The sequence below is a fragment of the Musca autumnalis genome, unplaced genomic scaffold, assembly GCF_047663935.1.
Source record: "Musca autumnalis isolate F117 unplaced genomic scaffold, ASM4766393v1 scaffold_1, whole genome shotgun sequence".
Lineage (NCBI taxonomy): Eukaryota > Metazoa > Arthropoda > Insecta > Diptera > Muscidae > Musca > Musca autumnalis.
In genome coordinates this window covers 248694205-248721218 of record NW_027411644.1, presented here as the reverse complement: position 1 = coordinate 248721218, position 27014 = coordinate 248694205, and the positions used below count along the sequence as shown (strand labels likewise).

At 34.5% G+C, this 27014-nt stretch overlaps 2 protein-coding genes across 9 annotated transcripts in view; one reads left to right on the top strand and one right to left on the bottom strand.

Moving 5' to 3' along the window:
* Nucleotides 1-27014, bottom strand: part of Atg16 (Autophagy-related 16) — a 611817-nt gene that overhangs the window by 342624 nt on the left and 242179 nt on the right. The window lies entirely within an intron of this gene.
* LOC141389322 (uncharacterized) overlaps nucleotides 1-27014 on the top strand; it is a 263625-nt gene that overhangs the window by 48737 nt on the left and 187874 nt on the right. The window contains exons 1-2 of one of the 2 annotated variants that reach the window (XM_073960674.1): nucleotides 7687-7962; nucleotides 24436-24570. The gene's annotated coding sequence lies outside the window, so the exon portion shown is untranslated. Of the gene's footprint in view, nucleotides 1-7686; nucleotides 7963-24435; nucleotides 24571-27014 lie in introns of those variants that run through there. The other variant, XM_073960675.1, reaches the window with a different exon arrangement.

Genomic DNA, 27014 nt, shown 5'->3' with positions numbered 1-27014 from the left:
GCCTTTTGACATGAATTTCCTAACCGGAAGAATAATTAAATTAAGATAAGAATCTCTTAAGAACACCTTTCGCTTTGTTTGGTTTATTTCGTGTTCTTTATGGGTAGGCATTCATAAAGACGATGAAAAAAGAAAGAAATTAAAATAACATTTATACGCCTGTCAAAGATTATCTTTTACTTCGTCGTCGTCGTCGTCTTCGTTTACAAAGTGCTAGAGAAAAGTGTTTATTTGAACACATCTAATGTGTTTGTCGACTCGCAACAACATTGTGGGATGGCAATGCCATAAAAAATCCATGTTTATGCATCCATCCATAATGCAATGCAATTGTATAGCTATAGCTCTACGTGATAATTAATATACCATACCATGTAAAACATTATCAACATGGAAAAATCTACACCTACAAAAAGGAGGTGAGGAGTATTGAGGATGACGAACAGACAACAACAAGTGTTTTGAAGAAAAACTGAAAAGAAATACGAGTATGAATGCGGCATACTCATAATGTTTGTCATACCTGTTGTTGTGGAAAATCCCAAACTATTCGTCAGGGGATGAATGAATTTCATTTCCCTGTACTTTTGTTTTGTATGGCCACCAGTCATACTCTCATAGCTCAGTCAGTCGTTTATTGGCTAATTATAAAAACATAATGATATTTCATAGAATACCACCACAATATTGTCTCCATGATAAGTAGATAAAATGACGAATGTATGAATGAAGAAATGACTACGTGATTTCTTTTGAAAGTGTCAACAAGCGTTGAAGAATACTATGAATGTGTGGAGGGAGAGACTGGCGAGACACAGTAGCAGGTTAAAGTGGCTGAAAATAAAAGGTGTTTTTTGTATATTATTAGCCTAAAAAGGTAAAAGATTGTTTCCTTTTTTTTAAGATTGAAAATGTTCTTTTTGGATAGAAAGGGAGATTGAAAGCACGTGAGTAATACAGAGGGGGGGCAAGGTCATTTGATTTTGTGTAGAAGAAATTGTAAAATTTTAGTCGTATTGAATTCGTAGTTGCTCTTTGAAATATAAAATATAAAATTTAAAATATAAAACATAAAATATAAAATATGAAATATAACTATAAAATATAAAATGTAAAAAATAAAATAAAAAAATAAAATATAAAACCTAAAACATAAAATAAAAAAACATAAAATATAAAACATAAAATATATAATATAAAAATATAAAATACAAACTATAACACATATATAAAATATAACATTTAAAATATATAATATAAACTATAAAATACAAAGAATGAAATATAAAATTTAAAACATAAAATATAGAATATAAAATATAAAATAAATAATATAAAATGTAAAATATAAAAAAATAAAACATAAAATAAAAAAATAACATATATAATATAAAATAAAAAATATAAAATGTAAAATAAAAAATATAAAATATGAAATGTAAAATATATAATATAAAATTCAAAATATAAAATATATAATATATGATATACACTATATAAAATATAATAAATATAAAATATATAATATAAAATATACAATATAAAATATAATAAATATAAAATATATATTATCAAATATAAAAGCTTTATAAATAAAAATCAAACATCGTTCGATTTGGATAATTCTTTTTGTGAAATGTTCGACTTAGGTTTTTATGCAAAGGAAATTTGACCAAGCCCTCTTTTACGCCCACCTGTTTAATTTTCAATTTTAATCTTTTCTAAAAAACTACTGAACCGATTTTTCTGAAATTGTGAGGGAATGTACAGGGATGGCTCACGGTTAAAATGGGCTACAAATTTTGTTGAATTTCGGAAGGGGCTGGGTACTTTCCCTATACCATGTTTCTTTAAAAAGGCTATATCTTTATAAATAAAAATCAATGTTCGTCCTAACCCAACATACGTTTTTATGCAAAGAAACCACCTTTTCAGTTTTCAATTTTAGTCTTTCCTACAAAAAGTACTGAACCAATTTTCATGAAATTGTCAGGGAATGTACAGGGATGGCCCCCTGTGAAAAAAGGCTACAAATTTAGTTTCGGAGGGGAACTTTCCCTATACGCTATTTTTATACCCTCAGCATTTATGCTAACGAGGGTATATACAGTTTCATACGGGCAACATGTGCCTAATCGAAATAATGGTTTTAGACCCCAAGTATGTTTGGACGAAATGTGCTTCAGACAATTTGGAGACGATTGAGCAATGTCAGTCCGTCTGTCTGTCTGTCTAGCTGGCTGGAGCGCACGATAACTCTCGAACGGATCAACCGATTCGATCCAAAATTTGGCTTTCGTAATATTTTGTTCAAACTTAGTTTAAGTTCGAAGATGGGTTATATCGGTCCACTCCTTCCGGTACCTCCCCCACAAAAGTTCGGAAATGTTCGGAAAATTTGGGCGCACGATAACTCTTGAAGGAAGTAACCGATTTGGTCCATACTTTGCACATCGTAAAATGTGTACCAGACTTAGATAATGTTTCAATATAGACTCAATCGGCCCACTCCTTCGGGTACCTCCCACACAAAATTTCGGAAAAGTTGAGTTTAGGGCCATCTCTCGAATCGCTCTGATTTTTGCTTTAGCTACTTGTATTCACTGCCCTCCATACGACGGTACAAGTTTCATTAGGGGCAAGTCCATACTTCCTGAGAAAATAGCCTGAAGTTGCAAAAAATCCCTATGACACCGTGTGAGGTGGTTGGAGAGCAAGATAAGTCCAGAACGGATCTGTCGATTCGGTCCAATATTTGGCCTTAGTAATATTTTGTCCAAACACAGTTTAAGTTTGAAGATAAACCATATCGGTCCACTCCTTCAGGTACCTTCCCCCGAAAAGTTAAAAAATGTTCGGAAAAATTGTGCACATACTTTACACATCCTAAAATATCTACGAGATATAGATCAGGTTCGAATATGGACTATATTGGTCCACTCCTTCCGGTACCTCCCACACAAAATTTTGAATAAATTCACTTTAAGACCTGCTCTCGAAGCACTTTGATTTTTGTTGAAGCAACTTACATTCTCTGCCTCAATTACGGCAGTAAAAGTTTTTTTATGGGCAAGTCCATACTTCTTGAGAAAGCACCCGAAAATTGTAAAAAAAAAACCCTATGGCACCATATGTAGTGGCTGCAGGGCTCGAACTGAATATATTACCGAATATAACTATATTATGTTTTTCGCAGGCTAGTGTGATGGGTGTCACCGTGGTGCAATACCCCGCCTTGCACGCAGAAGGTCGTGGGTTCGATTCCCCGGCCAGTCAACATCAAAATTTTCAACGGTGGCAAAATACCCCTCAGTAATGTTGGCGACATTTCCTGAGTATTTCAGCCATGTAAAACTTCTCTATAAAGTGGTGTCGTAAGACACGCCGTTCGGACTCGGCGATAAACAGTAGGTCCCATATCATTGAACTAATATGAATCGGGGTGCACTCTTTGATATGAGAGAAGTCTCCCCTGTCCCGTCTGGGATGTTTGTGGAACAATTAAAAGTGTGATAAAACAGCCCTATCTATCGATATCCCCGGAAATTTTTGAGCTTTAATCCTATCCATACTTTTGTCGGTGCATTCGGCCAAAATTTTGAAAAGTTTTTTTTTTTTTTTTTTTGGAAAAAAATTATTTAAATCCGCACAGGCTGCTTTTTTACTTGTTTAAAAACAATTACGAATGTATCGGTTTGGAAATTAATTTGCGAGACAATTGTGGTTGTGGCTCCGACCTTTTTAGGAAATGTACAGAGATGGCCACCGGCGAAAAGAGGATTCATATTTTCTTAAATTTCGAAGGGGGCTGGGTATTTCCCATTGCCATTTTTTGTAATATTTTGCCCAAACTTAGTTTAAGTTCGAAGATGGACTATATCGGTCCACTCCTTCCGGTACCTCCCCCACAAAAGTTCGAAAATTTTCGGAAAATTTGTGCGCCCGATACCTCTTGAAGGGAGTAACCGATTTGGTCCATACTTTGCCCATCGTAAAATGTGTACCAGACTTAGATAATGTTTCAATATAGACTCAATCGGCCCACTCCTTCGGGTACCTCCCACACAAAATTTCGGAAAGTTCAGTTTAGGGCCATCTCTAGAATCGCTCTGATTTTTGCTTTAGCAACATGTATTCACTGCCCTCCATACAACGGTACAAGTTTCATTAGGGGCAAATCCATACTTTCTGACAAAATAGCCTGAAAGTTGCAAAAAACCCCTACGACACCGCGTGAGGTGGTTGGAGCGCAAGATAAGTCCAGAACGGATCTGTCGATTCGGTCCAAAATTTGGCCTTAGTAATATTTTGTCCAAACATAGTTTAAATTTGAAGATTAGCCATATCGGTCCACTCCTTCAGGTACTTCCCCCACAAAAGTCCAAAAATGTTCGGAAAATTTGTTCATACGGTAACTCTTGAAGGGAGCGACCGAATTGGTCCATACTTTACACATCCTAATATACATATCTACTAGATATAGATCAGGTTCAAATATGGACTATATTTGTCCACTACTTCGGGTACCTATCACACAAAATTACGGATAAGTTCACTTTAAGACCTGCTCTCGAATCACTTCGATTTTTGTTGAAGCAACTTGCATTCGCTGCCTCAATTACGACGGTAAAAGTTTTTCCAGGCGATAGTCCATACTTCTTGAGAAAACAGCCCGAAAGATGTAAAAAACTCTCTGACACCATATGTAGTGGCTGGAGAGCACGGTATTCTCGAACTGATCAGCCGATTTGGTCCAAAAATTTGGCCTTCGTCATATTTTGTCATAGTTTTAGTTCAAAGATAGGCAATTCCGCTCCACAACTTCCGGAACGTTTTTTCCGGGGCAAGTCCAAACTTCTTGAGCAAATATCCCGAAGGGTGTAAAAACCCCCTATGACACCACTTCCAAAATGGTCAATTTAGATCCATTCCTTTTAGTATCTCCTCCGCAAAACTTTTAATCTGTAATCCTAATGAACGTTTTTGTTGGTTCAAATTCCCAATATTTTTAAAAACCCCTAAATACATACATTTTGTGGGAAAAAATGGTTTCAATATATACAGGCTGAGGGTATATCTCTGTCGGCAAAGCCGACAGATACTTTTTTACTTGTTTTAATTTAATTTTTTTCTGCAAAAACCGATTTCCATCAAATTTGCAGCAAAAGCTCTTAGACTGCCGTTGTTATGTATACTTTATGAATTTCGATGGAGGTGGGGTACCTTCCCCACGCTTTTCTTTTAAATGCTATATGTATAAGCCAAACTTATGATTATATAGGTTTCAGCATAAATTTTGGGAGACAAAGGGGTTATGTGTACCCTAGGTAGTTATTTGGAGCCAAAATACTGGAACACGCCCATTTTTTCAATACATTATTTTTCCAAAACTACTGAACCTAATGTCATGCAATTTTCAGAAAATGTTCAGGAAGGTCCCGTTGTCCAAAATGCTATATAGACTTATTTCGGGGGCCTACTGTTTTATAATCGAAATACATATTTGCTAAACTTATGAGTGCATCGGCTTGCAAATTAATTTTCGAGACAACGGTGGTTGCACCCCCGATCAAGAAAAACGATATATTTACGAATTTCCTTTAATGGTCAACGGTCCATCAGCCATGAAAAACTAAAGCGTATAAGTCTCAATATGCGGGAGAAGTCGACTTAAACATTTTTTTTTTAATTTTTATAATAAGATCGCTTTAGAGTAAAGACAGGGGACATGGTCGATTTTAAATCATGAACGGCATCAATGGGCGAAAAAAATCCGAAAAAGTCCGTAAGAGAAAAGAAAGGTTACAGACAAAATCAAGTTATCAACAATAAAATCCTTTTCGGTTTAACAATGGACCGCAGAAGTGAGGTAGAAAATATCTATTTTTTAATTGTCAAGCATAAAGTCCATAAAAAGTTGTCATTAAAACTCATTACGACGGGTCAGCAACGCGGACCGGGGTCTGCTAGTATAAAATATAAAATACAAAATATAAAATAAAATAAAACTGAAAATAATTAAATATTTCAAAACGGTTTCTTAAGTGACCTTAAGCAGCATTTATTAATTTAAGGTGAATTTAATTTGTCGCCCATATATTTTCGTTAGAAACTTGGCGCTACTAATGACAAATCAATTAGCATGTAAAACAATTCCTAGGAATTCCACAAGTTCACTATTTGCTTAGCAATTGAAAAACAGTTTATTAAATTTCAAAAGAAACACAACTCAGTTGTATACATTGTCAATAGATTTCTTCTAAATGGTGTTGTCAATATTAAACGAAAGACTTAAGACACAAACTTTATACCCCACAACTTTTTCTTGTTGGAGCGAACAGCTTCCTCTTGTGGCATTAGTATTTGTGCTGGATCATAAAGTAATCAATATTCTGTGGCGAACTCATCTAACCTAATTCTTTGGACAGCACTCACACACATACAGCCACACAAAATCATCGACTTAAAGCTGCTGCATGACATAAAAATCTATGGCCACAAAGTCGCTGATGACCATGTTCGATGTTGCACATGACGATGATGAGGAAGAAGATGATAGTTGTTGGTGTGATGTTAAGTCGTCATCAAGTTTTTGTGGTTGATGCCTCCTTCTGCTGATGCTGCTTCTTCTTCGTAGTCGTTTGCCTTATGTTTTCGACGTTTACAAGACCATTGATGTAACCTGCCATTGAATCACAGCAATTAAATTACAAATATTGCCTTTAGTTTTATGCTTCTTTTCCTATTTTGTTTGTTTCTCCTATTTTCCTTGAGTTTTCACTGCTTAACAAGAAAACAAACATAAATAACATTACAAAAATAAAATGCTACAACCAAAAAAAACTTTTAGCAGAAGACGAAAAAACGAAAAAAACCTAAACAATAAATGCCGCTTCACAAATGCCAATAACAAAGATCATCATCAGAGAAATGAAAAGAAGTTGAAAAAATTAAACATTGACAAGTTGCTGTTCTTGTTGTTGTTGTTGTCATAGTTGTACTTGCTAGATTCTTGTTATTGTTGTTGGTGTTCTTCTTCTTGAGATGGTTTCTTTAAGAAAAATGCCGCTTTAAAGGACAACACAACATTAGTTCGACAAACAACAAACAAACGAACAGTAAAAGACGAACCTGCCAACAAACATCATTTCTAAGCCAAACACACACACAAACACCTCAAAGTTGATCTTGCTGCTTTAAAGCAAATCATTGAATTCATGTTAGAAGCGGCAAATAATGAGCGGAGAAAGCAGCATAAAACAAACCAAAGGCAACAAATCTTTCAAGAAACTCTTGTGGCTGGTGATCACTTCGTTGAGTTGGTTGGCTGGTTGTTGTTAGTTTTACATTTATATTTGGGCCTTAGTTTGATTACAGTTTGTTTCGAACATGTTCCATTCAAGCCACCATCATCATTAGCAGCAGAAGCAGCACCAGCAATAGCTAATGTCAAAAAGAGAAAGAACGGGGGGAATTTCTCTTGGCGGTATGACCGTAAAATATATGTCGACAAGCCATTTAACCATTCTTCGTCCGTTGTGTTTTATGCGATTTTCACAACTCAATTTTTATTTTGGGATTACAATGTTTGATGGCTGCTGCTGCTGCTTTTGGCTGACTGGATGGCTGGTTGTCGGTGGTGTTTGAATTGTTTTTCTTTTCCCTACTGCTTTCATTTCCTCGTTTGTCTTGTGGCGACGGTGTCGAGAGTACGATCAGAACATTGGCATGCGTTAAAGAAATAAGACGTCGTTGTCCGTTGTCTATCTGATGAAGAAGAAATAATAAAACACGTTCAGTGATCGGTGGAATTTTCGTTCGGTAAAAAGAAAGAAAAAAATAACGCTGCTAGACCCGTTAGTGAATCTAGCATCCATTCGGTGATTTATAGAGAACGAACAAAAGAATAATATCGGTCGTTGACTAAAACACACATGTAAACCAAGAAAATATTCGAAAAAGGTCAGCAAAAAAAATCAAAATATTGTGATTTAGTGTTGCATTTTTAAGGAAAAATTTAATAAAACGAAATATACAAATCGTCAATAAGATTATTTATGTATGTATATGAATTCAAAGAAATATTGAATATGAAGCGTGTTAAAAAGTTAAACAGGAGTCCATGTAAAGTGTAATTAAATATTGTGCTTAACATTTGAAACAATAAAACATCAAAAGGATTAGAAAATTAATGTTCATAACATTGTGAAAATCATTTTGAGGAATTTACTTCAGGACTGTTATCATAACTGGATTTAAATCAATTAACTCTTAATTGTGTAATTATAGAAATAAATTGGTGACATTTAAAAGGATTAAAAAAACAATAATAACGGTACAGAATAAACAAAATTATTAAAACTATCATAACTTAAATCAATTTGCTAAAAGTTTGAGTGGAAAATTGCATAAATATTTGAGAAGGACAATTCATATAAAGGACTATGTTTAAAATGGTACTCAAATAACAAAGCCTGCTATGTGATATGCAAATGTAGCAGTCAGCGTCAATGGTGTTTTAAAATTTTTTAAACTTAGTTAATCAAAGAAATCTTCAGTTGGAGTAAGCAAAAAGCCTTACACGAATTTCAGGATGTGTTTGTAATATTGTTTAAAAATAAAAATTAAAAACCTCACAAATACATATATATTTTTAGAAAAAAATATAAACATTGTGGAATCTAAAAATTTGGTCTCTATATAAGTTTATCCGTTTTCGATGAAACAAAATACTACTTCTGAAACTGAAGTAAAATTTTAATTTATAATTCGAACAAATTATATTGCCTTTAGCAATAACTCTGATATTTGACCATCACCACCAGCATCTTTGCTACTAATTAAAGTTCAAACTGTCTACTCGCATTACACTGTGCAACATTTTTAAGGTGGTCTTGTGCAAACAATTCGAACTGAGGATTTTTGAAAGTACAGACTCAAACGACAAGAAACCCTAGTTGGGTTTTGTTGTGTCAGATCCAGCTCGGATTTTTTGGCCCCATCTAAACATGGTTAAATATTGAGTTTTTAAAGAAATTCGGGGCTATATCTCTGAAACGAATCTTCTTCTGACCTCTGAAACAAATTTGTAGATAAGGACAAGAATAAAATATTTGGAGAAATAATGAACTCGAAAAATTACATTTATTGCTTCAAATTTCAAAATATATGCAAAAATTCCACAATTTTTATACATTTCGCACCGTATCTCCAAAACCGTTATTTTTTTCTGAATATCTTTTTTTGGAAAAATATTCCCTGGAATGTAATACACAACTCTTCAGAACATGTCATTGTTGTAAAATGCCTCTATGCCGTTGTTTTCAGTACATTTTTCAACGACGATTTAATAAAAATGTCAATAATGCACGATGGGGCCGATGATAAGTTTTTGAGGCAAAAAATCACAGGGGCAAGCTAGACCTTCAAAATTTCTTGCAGATGTTTATAATCGGAAATATGTTTGCAAAATTATATTGAAATCGGTTCAGATTTGGATATAGCTCCAAATATATATTTTCACCCGATTTTAGGTATTTGGTGCAACAAACACGCAAATTCTGTCCAATTTCGATGAAATTTAAAATGTGTGACGAAATTACGTCTAGAAAAAAAAGTATGCCAAATTATATCGAAATCGGTTCAGATTTGGATATAGCTCCCATATATATTTTCACCCGATTTTAGGTATTTCGTGCAGCAATCACGCTATATATGTCCAATTATGATGAAATTTAAAGTGTGTGACGGAATATGGTCTAGAAAACATTATTGAGACATCATATTGAAATCGGTTCAGACTTGGATATATCGTGTCGACGTTAATTGTTTTCTCAATTTAGTTGGTTGATACCGAACTTCCTTGAGAACATAGTTTAAATATTTTCTTTTGACAAATTGGCCGAAACAGAGGCGGCATGAATCAAGGGTTTGGTATTGTTGCCGTGTTCATAGCAGACTTCCGAAGCAAGTTTTCTTCCTTCACTATAATCCACATTAGGGCGCCCTCTCTTATTTTTATCATTACCTTGTTCTGGCGTAAATACTGTGTCGCTAGCTAACTATAAGCTATCAAATTGTAATACACGACTTTTTGACCTCCAATTTTTTATCCATTTTTGGTTAAGGCGTGCACAAATATTATAAATTTGCTTTTTAACTTCCGTCATGAAGTTGTCTTTGACACCTCGATTAAATTTTGCAGAAATCCATTCTATAAGGTGTTTAGGTTGGTTTTCGCTGATTTTCCAACCAAAATAAAAAAATATGAAAATTTTTAAGTTTTACGAAATCTGGAAGTTGATAATTTTTTTATTCGCAAGTATACGCAAAAATTGTTTTCAAAATCTGTTAGCCGACATTGTCACCTTTCACCAGATACATATTTTTACGAGAAAGCACCCTGAAGCCGAAAGTTCTACTCCAAAAACAGACTACATCAAAAACCATCACTTACTGACACAAAAAATTATTGACCACATCTAATATTACATTTACACTTTTAATAATAATCTTAATTTACATACCATTACACGTATTTTCCATTTTTAAAAAATAGATAATATCAACAGATCAGGTTTTGGCGCCAAAATACTTAAATTGTTTAATTACGACTGAATGTCAGAAATAAACGGAATCATAATTATGACATCTTTGATAGCTTGGCATGTCGCCGTGGGTCGTTGCCAGATTGTAATTTTTTGGTTTTGTAGGTTTGAAAGTGTTAAGAATATAATTCCGTTGTTATTTGATTTCAATCGCTGACTTGAAAAAATGACTTTTTGCCTCAAAAACCTGCCATTGGCCCCATCGTGTAATGTAGTGAAATCCGAAATGCGAGAATAAACTGTTGGTGTGAACTGTGTTTGAAATACGTGTTGTAAAAGATATGATGCAAAATACCGATGAAACAACATGAAGTAAGCAGGATGTTCAGGATGTTCTAAAGAATTGTTGAGAACTTTATTTGCAAGGTTTTTGCAAAAGGTTACTTGGTTCAACTCCCAATAGTTTAGCCGATACTGACCAGAATTTCAGAAATTATGTAAAATTTTCTATATTTGATTGATTTTGATGCCCTAGATGGAGTTTTTCTTATGTGTTTTTTCCAAAAGACAAGTTCTACTAGTTTAGGGCTACAATATTGCTAAAGGCAGCAAGGCCAAATTCCTAATCGTTTCTGAGATAAAGGTCTGATAAATGCAAAAAAGTGTAGATTTACTGGATGTGACAGGAAAAACCCTACTAGGGTTTTTGTAGTCTAAATATGTACTTTCAAAAAATGCATACCAGAAGTTGTTTGCATTTTCAGTGTTGCATAGTGTTATTGGCGTTTCCCTTGGAATACAATCAACAACAGAAGTAGAAATATCCACCAGGGAAATAAAATTGAAAATTGGGATAGCTGAGCGTCTCTTGTATTTGACCACTTGTTGTAACACAATTGGCACCACTTTATAGGTCGTTTAAACGCCACAAAAAATGGTTCCAAAAATTGGCATAAAACTATGGTTTTTTCTAATATTTTTGCGGGTTTTTTTGTATTTTGTTATAGTATTGTCTCTTATCTGTCATTTCACGCTTATAAAGCTTCATTTGACCTATGCGTTTCCACGCAATTGGCCTAAAACCAAAGATGTTCCAAAAAATCGACTTTTGTAATTTTCGACTTTTTATGAAAAATTTAACTGTGCGATAAAAATTTAATCAGAAATGTTAGAATCATATAAAGTCAAGGATTTGTTAGGAATATAGTAAGGGTATTTTCTCAACCAAAAATCAAGGGTTTGGCATATTAGGATACACCTATATTACCCTCCAAAGTTTTTGGCACTTTTAAAAGAAGGCCCGATTGCAAGAAAACTATACGTTTTAGAGAAAAAAGTTATTTTTTAAAAAATGCTTAAAAAGTCTCAGAAATATAATTTGCATACAAAATTCTAAGTTTTCTCGCAAAAAAAATTCTCGGCGCTAAGTGGGTTAATAGTGGCCACATTTATCGAACTGGTCCCAACACAAGCTGGGATATTTGCTAAAACCGAAAAATATAAAAAAACGAAGCTGAGATGTTGGCATAGAATAACAATTTCAACACATACGTTTTGGTCCATTCCGACCTCTGAATATTATCTGACCATCGGCAAAATCAATAGTCTTCTTCCTCACAGGAATGCCCCATGATACAATCAAAATTGCAACCTGTAGCGCATAATAAGAGTGACCAATAAAACAACGCCACCAAAGTTATGAATAAAGATGCACTGGCACGGTTATATGTGTGGTATCTACAGTAGTAAGCAGACCAACAAAAATTTTGATATGCTGCCTTTGTTGTAATTCAACGACACATAACAGTGGAGAGGGTTTGTCTTGTTTTGTAAACACTTTCGTTGGGGTTATATGAGGTTGCCTAAGAATAACTTTTCATTGAGGTTTTTTTCGATGGTCACTCTTATATTTCGAACGGACGATTGATGTTTGTGTATAAACAGTGTTTTGTTCAAGAAGTTATTGAAAAACAAGTAAAAAGGTATCAGTCGGCTTTGCCGACAGAGATATACCCTCAGCATGTGTGGATTGAAACAGCTTTTTTTTCAAAAAAAAAAAAAAACTTATATATTTAGGGGGCTTTACAAAATGTTGGACTTATTAACCGACAAAAATGTGGATTGGATTAAAGCTCACAAATTTGCGGAGGATATCTATAGATAGGACATTTGTACCATACTTGCCCAAAAAAAAAACATAATATCGTTGTAAACAGGGCCACTAGGAAAACCTTCTGTAAAAATTTCCAAAGGATCCCCGAAAAGACCCTTAACCACACAAAAATGTTGAACATTGGTACCAAGGATTGGATCGATTGGTCCCACATTTGAACATAAACAAAATATTTAGAGATCAAAAGTTTGGGCCAAATCGGTTCCTACGTTTATGAGATATCGCGCGTACCATTGTAGCGAATATTTTCGAACTTTTCTGGGGAAGGTAACGAAAGCAATGGACCTATAATCACCACCTAGAAATATTCATCTAATATTTGAAGAAATATTACGATACCCAAAGCGTGGACTAACGCAATATTCGGTTCGAGCTCTCCAGGCACTACATAAGGTGCCATAGGGGTTTTACAACTTTCGGGCTGTTTTCTCAAGAAGTATGGACTTGCCCCGGAAATAATTTTTACTGTCATAATTGAGGCAGCGAGTGCAAATCACTTCAACAAAAATCAAAGTGATTCGAGAGCAGGTCTTAAGGTGAACTTATTTTGTGTGAGAGGTACCAGAAGGAGTAGACAAATATAGTCAATATTCGAACCTGATCTATATCTGGTAGATATATTAGGATGTGCAAAGTATGGGTTACATCGGTCAATCCCTTCAAGAGTTAACGTGCGCACAATTTTTCCTAACATTTTTGAACTTTTGTGGGGGAGGCACCTGAAGGAGTGTACCGATATGGCTTATCTTCCAATTTAAACTATATTTGGACAAAATATTACGAAGGCCAAATTTTGGACCGAATCGGCAGATCCGTTCGAGAGTTATCTTGCGCTCCATCCACTACAGACGGTGTTATAGGGGCTTTTAAATCCTTCAGGCTATTTTCCCAGGAAATATGGACTTGCCCCTGATGAAACTTGTACAGTCATATGGGGGCAAAGAGTACAAGCTGTTGCAACAAAAATCAAAGCGATTGGAGAGCAGGTCCTAATCTGAACTTATCCGAAATTTTGTGTGGGAGGTATCCGAAGCAGTGGATCGATTGAGTCCATTCTGGAACCTCATCTAAGTTTAGTAGAAATTTCGAGATGTGCAAAGTATGGGTCAAATCGGTTACTTCCTTCAAGAGTTATCGTGCGCACAAATTTTCCAAACATTTTCGAACTTTTGTGTGGGAGGTACCGGAAGGAGTGGGCCGATATAGCCCATCTTCGAACTTAAACTACAAAATACTACGAAAGCCAAATTTTGGATCGAATCGGTTGATCCGTTCTCGAATTATCGTGCGCTCTAGCCAGACAGACGGACGGACATTGCTCAATCGACTCCAAATTGTCTGAAACACATTTCGTCCAAACATACTTGGGGTCTAAAACCATTATTTCGATGAGGCACATTTTGCCCGGTATAAAAATTCCCGAAATACCTATAATAGAAGGTACCGTTATATGGGGCTATACCAAAACATGGACTTATGTTGACAATTATTGGTGGTAACGTTTTGTGACCACTGAAAATTAGCAGCTAGTTCGGTTAAACGTTTTAGCCAAAATCCACAAAAACAAAGCAAATCGGGAAGTACCGTTATATGGGGCAATACCAAAAGATGGACTTTGTTGACAATTTTTGGTGGAGATGTTTTATGAGCTCTAGAAACATCAAATATTGAAAATTGGGAGGTACCCTTATATGGACCTGTGTTAACATGGACCTATGTTAACAGTTTTTAGTGGATATAATTTGTGACCACTGGGAACTTCAAATGTTAAATTACGGGTAGTTCGATCAAAAAATGTTACCACAACCCTCAAAAATTTAGGTAAAACCCTCAAAATACCAATAATTGGAAGGTATCGCTAGAAGGGGGCTTTACCAAAATATGGACCTATGTTGAAAATTTTTGGTGGAGGTGACTCGTGACCTCTGGGTACATCAAACGTCAAATTTCAGGTAGTTCGATCAAAAAATATTTCCGCAACCCTCAAAATACCGAAAATCGGGAGGTACCTTTATATTGGGGCTATACCGAAATATGGACCCATGTTGATAATTTTTGGTAGAGGAATTTTGTGACAAATTGCAGGTACTTCTGTTAAAAAAGGTAGCTAACATCATCAAAATACCGAAAATCGGGAGGTACCGTTATATGGGGGCTATACCAAAACATGGACCAATGTTGACAATTTTTGGTGATGATAATTTGCGACCTTTGTGAATCTAAAACGTCAAATTACAGGAAGTTCGGTCAAAAATGTTGCTAAAACCCTCAAAATACCGAATACCACAACCCTCAAAATACTGAAAATCGGGAGGTACCGTTATATGGGGACTATACCGAAACATGGCCTACAAACCTCAAAGGTTTAATTACTTTGTAAAATCCTCAAAATACCGAAGTACCGTTATATGAGGGCTATACCAAAACATGGACCTATGTTGACGGAGAAGTTTCGTGGCCACTGAGACCCTCAAATGTCAAGTTACAGCTAGTTCGGTTAAAAATTGTACCTAAAATTCTCAAAATACCGAAAATCGGCAGGTACCGTTATAGGGGGGCTATACCAAAACATAGACCTATGCCCATAACTTTTGGAATATAAGTTTGTTGATCACTAGGAACCTTAAAAGTCAAATTATATCCAATTCGGTTAGAATATGTGACTAAAAACGTCAAAATACCTGAAATCGGGCGGTACCATTATATGGGGGCTATACCAAAAGGTGGACTGATATAGCCCATCATCGAACTTGACGCATATTCCCTATCTATATTTTTGTGGATGGTAGAGTGATTACCACAGACGGACGACTCAGAATTTTACCCTGATCAAGAATTTATACATATACTTTCTAGGATCGCAAATGATTATTTCAATGCGTTACAAACGGAAAAACAAAATTAATATACCCTCCATACTATGGTGGAGGGTATAAAAAGGTCCCACACAGACTACTTTTGATGATATATGAAATAAAATTATATATGATATATGTATTGATATGATGATAAATTTAGTGGGAAACAAAAGGTTATGCCATTTTGGTTAGGCCGTGTGGCTCCAAAGCTTATTTTCAGTTATATGTATGTCTGCTTATAGTGACTTAAAAATTTGGACAAAAAAACTCTATAGAAAATTTTTCAAATGGCTTTGTGTGTGAGCTTTTTTATCGAATCATCTTATAATTGATCTATTCTTGGTAAAAACTTATCAAAATAACACAGGGATACGAGGTTGGGAAAAAAGTCATGATCCTAGTGCATACATTCCTTCTGTTATTGGGCGCCAATGCTGTAGGGTATCAAAAAACCAGCTAATCCCACAATGACCTTTAAAATACAGTTACTTTTACACATTTTAAATTTCCAAAAAAGATAAAAAAGTTTGCCTTAATAAAAAGAAACCCTCATGAGTAGCAGCATCAAAATGCCGCTTTCATATCGTTTTAACCTGTATAAGAAGAACAACACTTCCGTATTGTCTAAAGAAAAAGAAGAAAGAAACACAAAACACTTGTAAAAGGAAGATACAATGTCGTCGTCAATGACATTTCAACAAGCAATAACATCATGTCATTGCAAATTCTCTTTTGTGAACAATTTCAAGTTAATTTGTTAAAGATAGTTGTTGTTGTTATTTTTGGAGCAAGAGGGAAGCTTTTATCTTCCAAAAACCCGCATGGTAGCTATAACAACAAAGTTTAATTTGTTATTGTCATTGTTGGCAATTTCTTTTCATTCTTATCAAAAACAGAGTGGCTGGCTGGCTAAGTGGCCTAAAAGGGTTGCCTTGTTTGCTTTTGTTGTTGGTGATGGTACCACCAAATTTATAAATATGTAGCGTGTAATTTCCTGCACAAATATGCTGTAGTAACCAACCACATCCGTGCAAAATAAATGCTCTTTTATGTTGCTGTTATTGTTATTGTTCTAACTGCTTTCGTGTTTTGTTTCTTTTGTTATTAATGAGGTGAGTGTGGCACAAAAGACTTTTGAAGTAACAATTCAAAAAAAGCGGAGAAAAAATACCTTCAAACAAATGAACTTGCCTTTTGTTTTCTTTCACAATGTTTTCTGTTGTTGGTACATTGCGCGGCTGTTTAGTTTTTCGGATGTTTTTTGGTCCATGCAAACATAATCATATATAAATGTACCGTTGTGTTTTGTTGGTATTTTTTGCAAAGTTCTTTATTCACATTATAAATAATATCCGAGATAGAAAACGCCAAAAAAAAGAAAATCAGCAAAATATGGCAGAAAAACAAAGTACAACAACAGGATGCTACCACCGCCAACAACAGCAGCAACAACAACCACTATTACACCCATAACCAAGTCATGTTAAGTGTACGAAAAAAAACAATGCAATTCCTCCATATGGACAATACTATTATTGGGGAACAACAATAGTAGTAACACGCCATCAAAAGACCAAAAAGAAAAAAAAGAAAAACTCCACCAAAAGAAGAGGAAAACATTGAACTTTGGCGTTTAGATCTTTCTTGAAGTTATTATTGTGGCTTATTCTTTGCGGCTGTTACAAATGGCTTTATGTTTTGTATTTGTAGTTATTATGAGTCTGAATTGATGCCAGCTAACTGGCTGCGCTCGTTCACTGTTGTTGAGGTGACCCTTATTAGCAAAAGGCCCCAAAAGTTAATGTCGCCCATTAGCCCCTTTATGTGTTCAAGATTGAAACATGTGGTTGCGGTATTCCTGGCCATCATTGTTGTTGTGTCTATGCTGGATGCTGGGCAAATGACCAAACAGGAACTTTTGTTATATTTATGGCCATTGACCTGACTTCCAGAACTTATAAATGGCCTTGTAATTTTATGTAATTTTTTCAAGTTACCATTTTTGTTTTTAAATGAGGGTATTTTATTTATTCGTAATAAGGGAAGACATTTTCAAATTGTTTACTTAACAAGGCGAGAGAAAATTTTGGAATTGGAAATAGAAGATATTGGACAATTATGTAATAAAATGTGTATTCGTTGAGGCAACACGTTGAAGGGATAAGTATTAGGGTTATGACTTTTTTACAACCTCGTATCCCTGTATGATATTTTGATGAGTATTTACCCAAGATGGCATAAAATCTTAGTTATAGAGTGATTCGATAAAAAAAAAACTTCCGCACAAAAAGCTTTCAAAGTTTTTATTTTTCAGAACTTTTGACAATTTTTTGAAGTCACTGTAAGCAGATATTTAACTGAAATTTTTTTTCATTTCATAGATTTTTTTTTATAATAAAATAGAATAAATGTTATATTAGGCAATAATAGGACAAAGTTCATTCATTCTCACTACAGGAAATAATTTTTGAGAAAAAATGTCAAAAAGTCATAACTCTAAAGTATCCTACAGAAATCTATTTCGGAAAGAATCCGTTGCACAAAATGAGGTATTTCTTAGAATAGGTGCAAAAATTGGGGAGGATGGGACAGCCCTGCTTTCCTGTGTAACTACGTCAGTGTCTAAGTTTATTTCTAAACCCGACGTCGTCCACACCTAACCTAATTATTTCTGACAGACATACACAGAAAAAAAAAATCCGGCGATAACAAAAAATTGTCATATTGACTCAATTCGATAAAATTATTTGATCACAAAGTAAAAATACAACTGATAAAATATATCACATATTGACTAAAATATTTATCGATTTTTTTATATTGAACTGATAAAATATTTCACATATTGACAAAAATATATATCAAAATATTCCAAATTTTGTATCAGCATTCAGTGGTTGTTAGAATAGCTACCAATAAACATTAGGGTTACAACTTTTCTGCAATGTTTACAAATATCAAAAATACCACCGCATAGCCGCGAAGAGCACGAAAAACTACTATGAAATACGGTGTAATTTTTTCTCTATCGCGAAAAAAGTTTCCGCACCAAATGCATTGAAGTTTAGTAATGCATTATTTAATTTAATTTGTTAAAATGACATATATGTACGCTTTTCGTAATAACTTATTAATAGTTTTAATCTAATTTAAAATCAATATCGAACCATCTCGACGAATTTGGCTTTTGGGGTTGTATTTAATAAAAAAAACAACAAAATAATTGTAAATTGGAACATTTTTTATCGATTGAAAAAATGTATTCAAAAACTGTTTTTGATCAAGAAAATATTTTGTTTCATCAAGTACAATGTGGAATATTTTGATAAATATTTTTGTCAATATGTGAAATATTTTATCACTTGTATTTTTACTTTGTGATCAAATAATTTTATCGAATTTTGTCAATATGAAATTTTTTTATCTCCGGAAAATCGATAAATTTTTGATTGAATCTTTGAATTTTTTTTATCAAATGGCTAAAAATGTTTTCTGTGTAATGCTTCTTATATTGCCAGAATACCTCTTGAGCGGGGCTTTTGGAACAAATGGAGAATAAAACAATTTAAAAAGCTATCAGTCGACTTTGCCGACAGAGATATACCCTCAGCCAATGTGAATTGAAACTTTCATCTACGGACAGATCGAGTGCATTTAGGGTATTTTTCAGAATTTTGTGCCCTTTTTGGACATTTGAAGTTGCCGACAAAAATGTGGATTTGGATTAAAGTTCAAAATGGTTGCGGAGGAGATAATTGAAGGAATGGACCGACATAGTCCATTATGGAAGTGGATCTTATTTTGGGAGTCATATTTTTTCGATAGATAACGCGCCCACTATGCAATTCAGTGTGTCATCGTATAACATAAAATCGCTGTAAGCAGGACCAAAACGAACAGTATTGGTATACATTTCCAAAGGATATTCGAACCGACCCTAAACTACACGTAGACACAAATGTTGAACTTTTGTGTGGGAGGTTCCCTACGGAGAGGATCTATATCGGCCATTTTAGAAGTTAAACTAAATTTGGACAAAATATTAGGTGACCCAAGGTTTGGACCAAATTGGTTGCCCCGTTCATGGGATATCGTGCATACCATTTTAGTGAATTTTTTTAAATATTGGGGGGATGTATCGGAAGTTGTGCACCGGTATTGTCCATCTTCGAACTGAATCTACCCTGTAGGAAGTGTGGGGTCATGTGTTGACATGTCGCCACTTTGTCTACTAATATGGTGACAAAGTCAACACTTTGTCACCAGGTTGTCAACTATTGATACCTTTACCTTAATAAGAAGAAGCATTGTGTATATTGACAGATGATAGCCCAACGAAGCATCCTTTCTTTAATTTTCTTAATTGTTTGGCATAAAATAATTTTTGCGGTTGGTGAAAAAAGTGTTTTTGTAAAAATCAATAAAATATCGTGAAAACTTAAAGCATATAATTTCAATAACAAGTATGAGCAAAAGAAAATATAAAAGACATGGGAAAAATAAACAATTCTATAGCAAAGTACGAATTCTGAGGCGACTAACAACATTTGTGGTGAAATTTCGACAATTAGACATTATGTGGAACCTTTAGAGAAGATTATGGAGCCTGATGTATATATTGTCCCGTCTCGCTGGAAATGCTGAATGCAACTAAGCATAATAATGAATTACAATGTTGAAGAATTATTTGGCATAAATCGATTGTGAGATTTTTACAATGTTATACAGCTGTAATAGGCAAGCAAATTTAAGGACATATTTTTTATTTATGTTTATTTATACATGTTTATTCTTTTCAATTCCTAGATGTTATATCAACATTCAGCGAATCGCCTGATAAAACGTTAAGTGCAACAGAAGAAAAACTGTTTTAAGCAGACAAGTCATTGGTGCGACTTGGCCAAGAAAATAAAACGAAAACGTTTTTTATTATTTATATGTTAAAATGTTTAAGCAGCCTTGAAAACATTGTCTTTATTTACTAATTTCTACTTATGTGGAATCTTTGGCTTAGCCATTTAAAAAGATAAAAGTACTGTAATACGCAATTTGTACATTTTTAGCATTTTCAAATAATTTTTTTATTCTTCAATGAAATATAGTATTTAAACAAATGTGTAGCTTCATCTTCTTATTAAACGTACTATATAGCTGTTTTATCTGTGAAAAGTTCCAAATAAGCTAAAAAATTTAGTATTGAAAATCTGGTACTATTGACTCACTACCTCCAATGTCTATACTGACTCTCTACCTCCATTGTCTATACTGACTTACTACCTCCAATGTCTATACTGACTCACTACCTCCAATGTCAACACATGGTTCCTCAGGAACTACTGACTTACTATTGACATACTAGTTCCATTGTCAGTACTGACTTTCGAATGACACGTTCATACAAAATGTCTATAGGAAATTACATTAGTTGTCTACAGTTTGTCAGTAGTACTGTTGACAATGTCAGTAGTAAGTCAGTATAGATTCACTATTGACATTTCCTACAGGGTAAGTTTGGACAAAATATGACGAAGGCCCAATTTTGGACCAAATCGGTTGATCAGTACGAGAGTTATCGTACTCTCCAGCCACTACAGATGATGGCATAGGGACTTTTTACATCTTCCGGGCTATTTTCTCAAGAAATATGGACTTGTCCCTGAAAAAAACTTTTACCGTCCTAATTGAGGCAGCGAATGCAGGTTGCTTCAAAAAAAAAGTGATTCGAGAGCAGGTCTTCAAGTGAACTTATCCCAAATTTTGTGTGGGAGGTACCCGAAGAAGTGGAGAAATATAGTGTGTATTCGAACCTGATCTATATTTGCTGGATATATTAGGATGTGTAAAGTATGGACCAAATCGGTCACTCCCTTCAAGAATTTTTTGTGCGCAAAATTTTTTCGAACATTTTTTATCTTTTGTTGGGGAGGTACCTGAAGGAGTGGACCGATATGGCTTATCTTCGAACTTAAACTATGTTTGGACAAAATATTACGAAAGCCAAAATTTGAACAGAATCGCCAGATCCGTTCGAGAGTTATCTTGCGCTTCAACCACTACAGACGGTATCATAGAGTTTTTTTGCAGCGTACAGGCTATTTTTTAAGGAAGTATGGACTTGCCCCCGATGAAACTTGTACCGTCGTATGGGGGATAGTGAATACAATTTGTTGCAACAAAAATCAAAGCGATTCGAGAGCAGGTCCTAAACTGAACTTTTCTGAAATTTTGTATGGGAGGTACCCGAAGGAGTAGACCGATTGAGTCCATATTGGGGAGGTAACGAAAGGAGTCTGACCGCCGCGAAATTTTAAGTAAGGCTTTGGTTCACAACAAAGAAGATACTTGCTGTTAACCAGCTAAACAAAAACCCTGAGCCGTTATTCTAAATATTCGGCCCATAGTAATTATATCGCCCTGCATCAGTGATTTCTTAAAAAAGTGACGCACGGTTTTCCACGATTTTCCTAGCCAAAAATCAAAATTTTGTTTTGTCAAAGATATTTAATTTCTATATGGGATTAGATAGTAAACGTATTGAAACTAACGAAACCCAAAAATTAGGTCAAAATATTGGGAGGTGTGGACGTGGTGTGTCCATAGAGACGAACATTTTTCCCATTTTTTGGAAATACGTAATTTTCGCAAAATTCTGGAAAAAGAAGTACCTATTTCTCGGAAACTGTAACAGATGTTGTGATTGTTATGCAGGTAGGATTGTTGCCTTCAGGAGTCGTTTTAATAAATTACCGTAGCCTTTACATGAAGTGAGCTATTCAATTTTTCCTCAGGTACTACATTTTAGTGAAATTCCAAGTTCCGTTTTCACAAAATGATGCCCGACAGTGTCCTCTTTCAGTTCATATATACTTTTTGTATCAGTCCCGTTACGTCCGTTAAACAGTTTTTTAAATTTATTGAAATTACATGGGTAAAAATGTGTGTTTTTTCGATACCGTTTCCCATATGAATTACAGTTTTTTTAACACAAATGGGCATTTTTAGTATATAATAACAAACAAACAAACATCCCATACGGGACAAGGGAGACTTCTCTCATACCAATGAGTGCACCCCGATTCATATTAGCTCAATGATATGGGACCTACTGTTTATCGCCGAGTCCGAACGGCGTGTCTTAAGACACCACTTTATAGAGAAGTTTTACATGGCTAAAATACTCAGGAAATGTCGCCAACATTACTGAGGGGTTTTTGCCACCGTTGAAAATGTTGATGTTGACTGGCCGGGGAATCGGGGAATTTTAGTATATGAGTTGTTAAAAAACCCATTATTAATTTTTAAAAAAAATTGAAATTTATTATTATTATTTTTTTAAATTTTGAAAAAAAAGGTTTTGAATTTGTTTTTGTACTGTTTTTTGGTATTTTTATAATTTATTAATGGCGTTTGACCATCTTTAACATTTAGGAAGATAAAAAACAACACAAAAACACCCATATTATGATGAACAAAGTATAAAAAATCAAAACTCTGATCTTGAATTTCTCTGCAACTACAAGACCGAATTTTACCGCTTATAATTCATCAGATAGCTGATTGTGTTATCTGTCTAACAAACAAATTATGAAAATATCTCTATCCGTTTAAAAGTTGCAGAATTTTGACCAGGATAAAAGGATTCTGAACCACTGTGTGACGTTGTTTTCAATGATAATCAGAGAACACGGCGGTTGTTGTTACAATTGCTCCACCAGTCACACGGTGGAACATTTTTTACATAATTATAAAATACATTGGATATTTTATATTGAAATAGACTATATCGGTCACGTTTTAACACACCCCGATTTTTTACTTTTTAAGATTTTTGCCAAGTTTAACAATCGAATTGCCTGAAATGTGGCTGTAGAGATACCTTTTGCCAAACATTATCGATATAGGTTCGTCCTGATTTTCGCTATTTTGAAATGGTTGAAATTCGAATAAATATGTCGATATACAGTGTCGGCCAAAACTAATGCACCCCTATTTTTTTTTTTTTTGGGAAAACGAAGCTGTAAGTTTGTTTTGAATTTTTCTTTTTATTTTTTTATATCTCTATTATTGGAAAATACAAACATAAGGAATTCAGAAGTTAATAAGAAGAAAAACTACCAAATTTGAGTGTGTTTTTCAAATTTGTTTTTTGTTTTGAAGCAAAAGCAAAGGCAATAATATTTCAAAAACTAAAGTTTGGGTGTGTTTCATGCGCACAAATTTTCGTTTCGAAATACATAAACTGGGGTTAAATCTGAAAATGAATTTCACAATTTAGGGGTGACATTCCACATCACTTGCACCCATGCTTGCATAGCATCTTTGACTACGAAAATTTTGCTTGGTAAAGAATCTTGTATAGCACTTCCTTCTAATTGGAAATTTAGGATCAGAGTACATCTATCATTTTAGAAAAAATACGCTTTCATTTGTCATTTATCAAATGATAAATATGCAAAGCCGGAGAAAAACAACCTGTTACGCCTAGAAAAACACAAAAACGCCCCATAGGCAACTCACAAAAAATATTGTCAAAATAAAAGCCTATCATTAGTCTAGATTTAATGATGTTACTGCTGCCACTGCTGCCGCCGGCAGTGTTATGCAAAAATATTCAAGACCACAAATAACATGAGTATGGCTTCAAATTTCTTTCAAAAATCCCCTCAAACGAAATTGATAAGCAAAATAAATTGTTCAACATTAATTTCAATAATGTTTTATATTTCACACAAACACACACTCACGCGCTAACTCTAAAATTCTAGCATAGATGATGGTGGCGCATAACCAAATATTACCGACATGATTGATTAATCTGTGATTTTTGTTTTCTTCTTCTTTTTCTATAATTTTACAGAACACTTTTTAACTAACGAGGCGAGCAGAATTCAAATTAAAGACAGTTGGACAGGCTAAGCTAAGCTGAGAGAAAAAAAAATAGTAGAACCTGCGGTTAAGATATTGGATAGCTGTTGAGAACGCTTAATATCAGGTATGTGTAATCTAAGACAACATTCAAATATCCACCACCTCCTCCTGTGTATATAACTAAACATTAAAATCCATTTAAATTTATATCATCTAATAAAAACGAAGCAACAACAACACAATGGCAAAGAGTATCAAATCAAAGGTAACATTTATAGGCAACAACATTAAGGCCATACCACCACCAACCAAACACATCTTACCTTAGGCTTTTTTTATATGAATGGTTAGAGATTGTTGCTTGGTTGTTGCCGTAATGCCGTTGTGTTGTTGCGTGAGCTACAACGATATGGCAACTTCATGTCGCCACCACATGTAGCAGCAGGAAATCTCAACAGCCCTAACTAGGCTTGATGTTTGTTTTGCCTCCACCCATGGTCAATAGCAAGCAAGCGTACAACAACTGTCTAAACCACAACACTCCAAATATTTTCTAGTTTGTCGATAAACAAATTATCTTAATCAAACTAACGAGGCAAAAATAGGTGGAGGTAGAATAAGCAACAAAGCTACAAGACCAAAAACAAAAACCTCTGACAAACCCCGAAAATAATAAAGATCAGCTACCTAAATATTTCTTTAAATAGGCGAAAAGCGTAGCACAAACACACACACAGGCACACGAATGGACATATTGGAAAAAATCGTTCGTCTTGGTCGGAATCACAGAAATGCAACAAACGAATCATGGAAAATATATTAAATTTTATTGTAGACAAAGAAAAAGAAAAAAATCAAACGAAAACAGGAAGAAGAATCAGAACACACGCGCGCAGCAAACATTTAAAAGAAGGCCAATCCTAGGATGCAATCAAAAAAAATGAAAATATTTGCTTGCATTGTGGCCATAATAGAAACGAACACATTTTAAGGAAGTTAGCTTAAAGATGGTTTGTTTGTGATGGAAGATGTGCTGCTAGAGGATATTCACATAGATGTGAATACCCAGCAAACTATTTAAGTTTTAATTATTATATTGTTGACTTTCAAGTCAAGGGTAATTTCCCCTTAAAAGAAATTGATATTTCAATTGATTCCCTAGCATTTAGTTTACAAGCTTCTCGTGGTATTGATTCAAAGATGTGAAAGTCCAAAGCATGGATTAGCTTTTCGTTATTGATCGAAATATACGTATGACTCAAAATGCACATAAAATAATTTAAACAATAAGCACATCACAGCTAACTACCCTAAACCCATGGTCGTAAAAAATAAATCATTTAGCTCAGCTCCAACAAGAAAAATAAATAAAAAAAATAACATTAAAATGATCTTCACCCTAACCCAACAAAAAAACATTACCAAGTAATGACCATATTCAGTAAATTTTGGCAGTAGTAACTACTTACAAATTGACCGTAAAATTCATTATTTTTACATAGGCATGTCATAGGACAGAAGTACTTCCTTAAATATTTTTTTAAGTATTTAACCTCATTTGTAGTGTGAGTAAAGTAAATAGTTATGTGTGAGTCAATATATATGTACTGTCTGGTAATGTGAAGCGTAATGAGTTCTCATTACTTGGTAATGCATGGAGTAATGACATGTGCCTACCAAATGTTTGCTGGGGACAGGCACAATTTCAAATAAAAAACCGCTTGAGACCGGCTGGAATTTGAACTAACGTCCTCGAAAATGTATGAAACTGTTATCACGACGTGTTAGCGTTCAAAGCCAAACTCATAACTTCCAAATGCTGTACTAAAAAGGGTTTGTCATGAAAGCCATGTAAATTGAAGGTCAAATATCCGTCGCTGTAAAAACGCACTGTTTGATGACAGAGAAGCCGCTCCCACAGTCGATATGTCTGATGATCTGCCAACTAACAGAGAAACCGTTCACATAATTTGGTGGTTGTGTTGATTCGAATCTTCGGCTTCCTTTTTCACTTAAAAACAATTTTCGATTATCCAGCTGAGTTCCAACGAGAAAAATTAATCAAAATTATGATTGGTGAACTGTTCCATGGGGACTATATCAAAAGGTAGAACTATACCGACAGGAACGATGACCATAAAACCAAATCTTAAGCATCTCGTTAGGATAATGCGCATTAAACCTTGAAAATACGAAGACAATATCAAAACGTGGACCTACAACGTAAATTCTCTGTAGGCATGTTTTCCACCCCTTGTGAATAGAGGCAAGCCACTTGCCTCTGTAAGCCACTTGAGCACACACAAGTGTTTTTGGATCTTAAGCTTTTAAATTCAAGTGTTATCTTGCACTCGAGTATTTTTCCACCACCAAAAAACCACTTACGACACATCACGACCGTTGCTTGTGCGAAAACAGTAAAATAACACTGTGCAACATTTTTAAGGCGATCTTGTGCAAACAATTCGAACTGAGGATTTTTTGAAAGTACAGACCCAAACGACAAGAAACCCTAGTTGGGTTCTGTTGTGTCAGATCCAGCTCCGATTTTATGGCCCCATCTAAACA